We start from the raw sequence: 6,587 nt of genomic DNA, 5'->3' as shown, positions 1-6,587 counted from the left end.
TTTTTTTTTAATTTTCATACCTGGTATGTTATTAAAAAAATAAAAAAAGAGTTATAAGGTTATAAGCAAGCAGAATACAGATCTGCAGTCCCTCTTCTCTCTCTTTACAGATCGTATTTGGCACTGAAGGATTTTCATTAACTTCTTTATCTTACTACAGCAGCTGTTTTTCTAATATAGGTACCAGCACACATATGTTCYGAATAAAGCTTAAAACATTGTCCTGAATACAGTAAATACAAGTGGATTTTTCCCTTTGGACATAGAAAAGGTACTCTTCCGACATCAGAAAAGAGAGGTTTAAATTTTAAACTCTTGCCCCCTTTCATATTTCCTTCCCCTGAATCAACATAAAATTTTTGACGTGTGTGGAGATCAAAAAACATTTATTACATCTGTTTTGGGAAGAGGTCCGCACCCTAAGGAGTGCTCCTGGAAATACAGCAAAAAYAAGTCTAACTTCATAAATCTAGAGTTTTTGAACAATAATACCCTCTTCTTTTCATGAACGATCATAGAAGAATACAATATATTTTAAAGTAGTACAAACAGCAATATCTAAATTTAGAGAATCTAGTATCTAGCTAGTATTTCTACTTAAATACCAGCAAAAAAGGGAGCAAATTAGGTAACCAATAATATAGCAATAAACTCACAAAACAAATCAAAACTACAACTACCAATAGTATTCAACACTTGGACGTAAAATGTATAAAAATCTACAAAAAAATTAAACTATTTTCCTATCTCCAAGTTAAAAGGCTACTTTAACTCTTTTTTACAGCTGCATTGCCTAAATATTGACTAATTTTCTAGCTTGTTTGTTTAATGTCATCCCATAAACCCAGAATCCCAGTACTTATACAGATATAAACCAAGATACTTACTTTGCATGTCAGTAGCATAGAATAATGAAATGATCATCACTTACTTTATTGAAATAACTCATTTCTTGAAGATACATGGTAATTTTCTTATAAAGTCATATAATGTAAAAGAGATTATAGGAATTTCCAGATAGTACTAGCACATGGAGTCTTTTAAAATGTATCTGAGTTACATTTTGACTTACAATTAGAAACAAAACAATAATTGCCTCTTTGCCTATTACAAAATTTTCTGTATTTCTCTAGTGGTTTGCATATTACAGAAATTTCTATATTTTTCTAGTAATAGCTAAGTCCAACCTTCAGAGCTTACTATAACTTGGTTGTAGACAATATGGAAATTATTTCTTCTAAATACATAAATTTTTGAATTTCCAAGCATATTTGGTGCTGCTTTTTTTCTCAATTATACATTTCTATTTAGTTTTCTGAAATAATTGTAGCCATTATGATTGGTTTTCCTTAAAYATACATCATGAATTTAAACATTATTTTCTGAATTGGGAGAGAAGAAACAATTAGTTTTCTACAAATTGTTTTGTTATGGAATTACATTGACAGAATGGGCAAGCTTGGTGGACACTGCAGAGAACTATAGCTCTCTGAGATGGAGCAATCTATATTCAGCTGACACTTTTTCCAGTCATATTTCTTCTTTCTTTATAAAATGTTTTTCTATGTCCCCAATAATTAAAAGCATAGACTACATAACTATGTCTCCTGAACTCACTCTTCCATCCATTTGCAAAGATATACACAGCTATCAAGATTTTCTTTCACTTGAGTAGRTGAATATAGTGCATATCAATTATTCAGTATTCACAAGCTGCAGAACATAGTAATTACAGATTTGATAAATTGTGCATATACCTCTAGTCCATATCTGCAAAAGAAAGCTTGCAAAATAGATCTACTTAGTAAAGCAAATGTTCATAATAATTAATTACAGCCTGTTTTCCTTTTGGAGCTCCTCACTCAACTGTTCTCCAAAGCTATGCTTGAATACATTGCACTGGGGGTGTGCTGTGGTTCAGTTTAAATAYGAAGACAGACAGAGGTTCAGTGAAATGTAAAGCTGAGGCAGCCTCTGCTGTGCTGCACAATACAAAGTTCTTAGTTACATATTACGATAGAGCCAATATGATCATTCTTCCATGACTTTCCATTAAAACTGGAACCTCATCTACCATTCAAAACAAAATTATTGCTTCAGTGCTAAAGAATCTATGACGCTTTTACAAGGCAAGAAATCAACTTTKTGAATTTGGAAATTACATTCCATAAAAGTGTTGTTTGTGCTTCCATTCAGTTAAGATGATTTTCTACCTGAATTGCTATTTGTTTGTTTGTTTGTTTGTTTTTACATTGCATTGCATTGGAACAATGGAATGCTAAAGTAAAAACTCAGAATACAATGTCTATGTCTTCTGATAGAGCAGATGGATATATTAAAAAGAGTGTACTGATCTATACTGCAATTCATGTAAATGTTAAAAAAAAGATATGTTTTGTTTAAAGTATGAGTGTTTGCTTGTAATATGGTTGCCTCTTTCAAGCATTTTAAATTTCAGTTCTTATACACACACATTCTCACAAACAGATATGTATATGCACATACATATTATGTCTATTGTATGGCTTTTTAAGTCTTTGGAATCACAAATGTATGCGTTTACTCAGCTGTCTTAAGTATAATGGGAAATATGTTTTTGGTGAAATTACTAGAAAATTATTTCTAGCTTTATTTTAATTAAGAAAKGCATGATAGATATATAAAATATATTCTCTTTAATTATGGATCCATTTGTATTCCAGTGAAGGAACAGTTCCTCAGGGAAATGAGGAAAAGATGGAGAGAAGARAAAGCAGTAAGAAGGTTGCGCCAGTGTAGCATGTGTGTTCCGGACTGCATGGCAAAGTATCTCCCACATGACAGTGCTTTCTGACTTTATTGTAGATGGAGATTCCTTACAACTTCTTGCATTATAACATAAATTATGAACATTATCATGGAATCTCTTGGAAGCATTTAAGTAGACAGTATTAAAGGCCCCCCAAAAATATGTGTTCATAATAATATTACAAGTGTGGGATAGCTGATCCCATAACAACTTACTTTGACCATAAGTGACAATATAATCTCCATTAAGGAAGTTTTAAAAATTCCCCACCAGTAGGTAAGGATATGAAATGAGGGTTGACTGACGTGGATGTAACAAATCCCCTGGCTTGACAAAAAAATTAGTTTTGCATATCACCTAGCAAAAGAAACTCATGACCTAACATCATCAAGACATTGCCAAAGGGCCCAAGTAACACCATCAGAACCCTGGAATCCCCTACAGCAAAGCTTAAGATCTGGCAAAATCTACCTAATTGCATTTTTACTTATTTGTAGTAGAGATAAGGTTAATTTCAGGTTTCCTGCAGTTACTGGCARTAAAGTCACACCTTAGGTGACATAACATATCACCTTATTCAGGCTTTGATGAGGTGTTGTAGGTTATAAAGCTATTTACCTTCAGTATAGGGATTCCTTTGTCCATTATGACTCACCTGGTAAATGGCCCCAAACCTGTTTTAATTGGCTGACCTGACTGATGTGACAGTGGTCTTCAGCTGGTATGCCGAGGACTATGTTCTGGAGAAAACCAAATTCTGAGAAACCACCTGCATCTCCTTACATAATTACATAATATCTTCCAGAATATACTGGGGTCAGTGGTACTTATCAGGTGTGCTATTAAAGCGGTTAAACTTTATATCCAATACTTAAAAATTCATTAAAACTTTTGCACTAGACAGAAAGGTAGTTTTGGTATAAATGACAGACTGGATTTCAAAAGCAAATCTACAAATGGAAATGTATTTAATTCTATGTAAAATTTCACAGGAGTCATTTCTGACATGCAGAAATTTAAGATTAAATTAGAATTTTCTCTATATCTTAGGCTAATAGGATTTCACAGTTCTGTAATATCTACAGCAAGAAGAACAGCTGTAATATCTACAGCTCTGTGAAAGTATAAGATCTGAGAAATAAAGCTGTAAGGATCAGTAAAGGATCAATACATATTGAGAAATTAATGTTGGAAAAGAAATATTAAATAATAAATGTGCAATGTAGATTTCTGTAAGTTTTTTTCCAAAGAACTGATATTAAGGATCAATATAGTTTACATGGTATTAAGTAACATAGGACCACACTACATATGAAATCTGTTTCATATTGCCTTTTTTAGAATAAAATGTATAAAATAAAATTGTTGCTGTAAAGAAAGATTGGATTTTATCCACTTATCTTACAAATATGAAACAGAATTGCAATGAGAAACATGGAAAAAAGCAAGAGAATATCATATATAAAAATGCATTATGATTTATTCATTTATCTGAATTTAACTGAAAGAACAACATAGTACAATTATTCAGTATTTCTATATTACTCTCTGTTGTACCTTTATTCAAAATTGTCCTTACTACTTCTACTATTACTGTTATCACTACACAGGAATAGATTGGGTACTATTCTTAGTTCTCATCATGAATTGCTCTGTGAGTCTGAATTAGGTGCCTCTCTTTATCTGTTTCTCTCTCTCTCTCTCCTTTTTTTTTTTTTTTTTTTTTAAAAAAGGAGACGATGATGAATAATGTATTTCTTTGGAAAGTGCTTTAAACTCTGCAGGTGAAACTACTTCATGGCTTGATGTAAAGCCCAGCAAGTTCAGTGAGAAACTTTTGTCTGACTTCAGTGGGTTTGGGGTTAGACCACCTATGTGAAAATGAATAATATTGAGAAACCAATGTTTTTATGTGAACATATGATCTTATTTTAGGATGTGTTACTAAATTTGCATTAGAATTTGAATTCATAATGTTGCCTCAACCTAACTCTCTTACAATTCTAGCATTTCAGGTTTTAGATTTTGAAATAAATGTCAGATATAACTTGCCTCAGAAGAAGAAATATAAATCATCATGTATCATATAGGATACTAAAAGGATATTTGACATATCAACTAAATATGTATGTACCAAAATGATACTGTTACTTAATACATTATCTGAAGAAATTCAGATTTTTTTTTCCCCATTGGAGCAAAATCAATTTYAAAACACCTGAAAATAAGCCAATTTGAAGTGCTGTATTTCAGCACACACTGACAAGTTAACTGTTCTAAAGTACAAGATACATTGGTCTCAGATGAAGAACTCTGCGCTAGATCTGAAAGTGTCAAGAATTGTATTACCTTCTTGGGTTTCTTGTATCACTCAGATTAGAAGCCTTCAAATACTCTTCTCTGKTTTTTTATCTGCATTTGAAAATCTGAAGTGGAGAAACATAAGATGCTGGTTCACTTTCCTTTTTATTAAAAAAGATTCAAAACCAACGAAAAATACAACATGCAGTTGATACTTGTGCTGTTTTCTCCTTTAATTGAAAGTTTTCACTGACAGAAAGTTTAAARCAGAGATTGCAAACAAATAACAACAAAAAAAAGTGACTGAGCTGCTAATAAAAGGAAACAAAGGGAAGGATAAGACATGAACTRTCTATCTTTAAGGCAAAGACCAAAGTTTCTAAAAGTACATAAACAAACAAACAAAAAAAAGAACAAAATAAGTCAAAAAAAACAGAAAGATCTAGCAATTCCAGGGGGAAAAAAAAATACTGTTTTATTCTTTTTTGTGCATTGTGGGTACTATGGATTTTGAGGAGTAATCCAGGCAATGGATTTTAATTCCTAATTTTAGAAATGTTTAAAATCAAAAGCTTTTACATTAAAAAAGAAGAAGAAAAAAAAAAAAAGATTTACTGATTAAGCATGAAATAAAAGTCACCGGAAAGAAATAGGTAGCCTCTGAAGGTGATAACCTGAAAGATGTGTCTTTTTCTCTCTATTAACTTTAACAAGGACAGCTGGACTTCTAGAATAGTCAATCAAATTTAAATGGTGGGAATTCTCCCTTCCCATCTTCACAATAATTATGAAGTTTTATTCTGCTTTTCTTTTAATACTATTATCTAGTTATAGTTTATTTGCAGTGTGAATTTTCAGTTGATACTAGCAACTGAGATAAGCAATTATATTTTTAGCATCTCGAAGAATTTGTGTGAGATATTACAAAATATCTGAACAATGTGAGTAAAGGACACTGTTCTATAATGGAAAATTATTATTTAAAATCTGTTCCTATTTCAAATATATTTTAATGAAATGAGAAAGAGTTACAGAATGTGGAAATGAATATTTTATAGCAATCAGCTTGAATAAAAGTGGTAGAAAGTACCTGAGAAAAGATTTATGGTTTYTGTGATAAGGCTCTGCATTGATTCAAGAAAAAAAAAATAAAATTAAAAAAAAAAAAAATAAACAACCTCCCCACACCCCGCCGCCCCCAGCTAGCTTTTGGTCAAGTTTCAAAGGTGCTCTATTRTGTGGCAAAACTTTTAAAGCATTACCAATATATTTGAAAACCTTATCTGAYTGTCTGACTGAACAGAACAAATGCAGAGGTACCTATTGGGCATGATATCATRAGCTAAGTTATGAAGAGAAAAAAGCATTTCATCTCCTACTGTGTCTTCACATTAAGAACAAATGATTCTGAGATACAAAAGGTCGATGATAATATGATAGAAAGAAAAGAAAAAAATCATTGAGTGGGAAAAAATAAATAAGAATTATGTCAAGCTTT

The sequence above is a fragment of the Rhea americana genome, unplaced genomic scaffold, assembly GCF_003343005.1.
Source record: "Rhea americana isolate MKP2758 unplaced genomic scaffold, rheAme1 scaffold_7, whole genome shotgun sequence".
In the NCBI taxonomy this organism is placed as follows: domain Eukaryota; kingdom Metazoa; phylum Chordata; class Aves; order Rheiformes; family Rheidae; genus Rhea; species Rhea americana.
The sequence above is the reverse complement of the archived record's forward strand: the minus strand, read 5'-3'. Positions refer to the sequence as shown.